General features: G+C 37.0%; 1 protein-coding gene across 1 annotated transcript in view; it reads left to right on the top strand.

The window, feature by feature from the left end:
• Positions 1-1,050: 1,050 nt before the first annotated feature.
• The window catches only part of cdkn2c (cyclin-dependent kinase inhibitor 2C (p18, inhibits CDK4)), a 4,607-nt gene continuing 3,358 nt past the window's right edge, over positions 1,051-2,299 (top strand). The window contains exon 1 of the mRNA XM_034180819.1: positions 1,051-1,275. The gene's annotated coding sequence lies outside the window, so the exon portion shown is untranslated. The remainder of the gene's footprint in view (positions 1,276-2,299) is intronic.

Raw genomic sequence — 2,299 nt, 5'->3', positions numbered from 1 at the left:
ATAAAAGTCACATGGCAGCCCACCTGGAGTTTGTCAAAAGTCACCTGAAGGACTCTCAGACCATGAAAAACAAAATTCACTGATCTGATGAGACAAAGATTTATCTCTTTGACATTTATGCCAGGCATCATGTTTTTGAACTAATTCTTCAATACCTGTATAAAGTGAAATCTTGATCCAGAATCCGGATCCGGATCACCTCCAAAAGTTAAGGGAGTCTTATCTATCTGTGGTGAAAATTTCATCAAAATATGTGCAGTTTTGACATAATCCTGCTAACGGGCAGACAAATAAATAAACGCTGATGATTTTTTTTACATCCTTGGTGGCTGTAATAAGGATGTAACATGACAAAATTCCTATCCCATAGATCCACTGATCAGTTGAACTACTGAACAAATAATGAACTTATTAATACACTGAATCTGACACAGAATTACAAAGTGGTTTAGAGCTTAATATGTCTGATTATGGAACCATAATAATGATGTGAATTTTAGGGTTCACAGTTCAAGTAAGGCTGTTGAACCTCAAAAATTCCTCAGCTGTTATTAAGTATTGCGTACACAGTAGCCGCTGTTTTTAAGTTAACTTTTGTTTTTGTACAAAGCTAATTTGGTGAAAGATGTTTAAGATAGGGGGAAACAATATTTATCAACGAAGAGGGGGCGGCACGCGGCTGTAAATATAAAGGGAGTGGTAAGATGGCTACTCAGCGGCTTCTCCGCTCAACGGTAATAAGTCATTCAGCGATTTAACAGATCAGAGAGCAGAAAATTGTCTATAAACATCGCTTACACACCTGACTATATCAGTCATGTCACTTTTCATCGCTAGGGAACGAAATAATGAAAATAAACTTTGAATTAAAAGTGCCTAGCTCGCTCATTTAGTGAAATGTATCAACAAATTTCAAGTGAAACAGACTGATTATTATAAAATGTTACAGCACAATGGTGCTTTATGGATTACACGTTCGAAGAAAGGTGTTTATTATTGTAGCGGCATCACGCTGCCTCACTCCAACTCCCTCGCCCCGCCCACGCAGCTCTTATCCAATCGCAGAGCGTGTCTTTTTTTGGCAACTATTTCAAAATGAACTAAACTGTCAGCGCGAGCGCATCAGACGTCCCGCTGCTTCGAAGTCGGTGCATGATGACAAGAGTGCGCCGGGAGCGGGTGATTCACGGTCATTTGGACATGTTGGTGATCAGAAATGTGAGCGGATATCGCTGGGACGACGTTCTCGTGCCGGAGGATCGTCGGTAGAAGTCGGTAGGACGATTATCTAAAAATGAAAGCTGCATTTATGACAGAACAGCGCCTCATCCGGCAGCCTGTCATACTGCGGGAACAGGATGCCGACACCGATTTGGTCTAAGACGCACTTCAAAATGCGGCAACAACGTTTCAAAAATTGAGCGGGAAGTGGCATCATCACACGTGACGTCGCATATTTTGGTGTGATTTGTTGGTTTATTTTATAATTATTCTTTTTTTATTATTTCGCTTTGCTCCTTGGTTTAGATGATGCAAAGAGAAAGAAATATCCGCGCACCAAAAAAACAAACAAACAAAAAAAACCTCGTGGTCTGAAGAAGAGCGTGTGTCTCCAAACAGACACGACTCAAATAAACGCCTTGCTGGGGTTTGATATTGTGGGTTTTGTTCTCTGCGAGTTTATCTTTCTTAATTTTTCTTTCTTCAAAGTATTCCTTATGACGTGGCAGCATCATACTTTTCGTGTCATTTCCAGTTTTTGTAAATGATGGAAGAAGTCACGTGATGCATTTAACGTCAGATAATTCCACAATTTGTTTATAGCACTTCTCAAAAGAATATAGAAGAAGAAGAATAGAAGAAAAAAATATTATATAAATATAAGAACAGAATAAGAATATTATGTAAAAGAATACGAATTATATTATAATATTATATATATAGTTGTTGTATTATAATATTATATTAAATGTAATTAAGATTCATATAGTTCAGATGCAAAAAACTTGCAATTCCACCTAATCATTTTTGTTTTAAAAGGATTTTACTGAATGAAAGCTGTATATTCACACACACCCGCGCATATATAATTACACTGCATCATATGTTGTTGCAAATTTAACATGGGACTATAAAGCAATGATTGACTGATTTGAAGATTTTACTGGCAGGCTCAAGGACCATAAATATACCTACCATATCTCACAGCATGTACATATAAAGGCAGGAAAGATTTTAAAAAAAAATTATAGAAAGTTTAAAACTTAAAAAAAATCAGCTCAAATACATGCAATAGTAA

Source organism: Thalassophryne amazonica, chromosome 10 (assembly GCF_902500255.1).
Source record: "Thalassophryne amazonica chromosome 10, fThaAma1.1, whole genome shotgun sequence".
NCBI classification, from domain to species: Eukaryota; Metazoa; Chordata; class Actinopteri; order Batrachoidiformes; family Batrachoididae; genus Thalassophryne; species Thalassophryne amazonica.
This window is presented reverse-complemented; position numbering and strand designations above follow the sequence as displayed.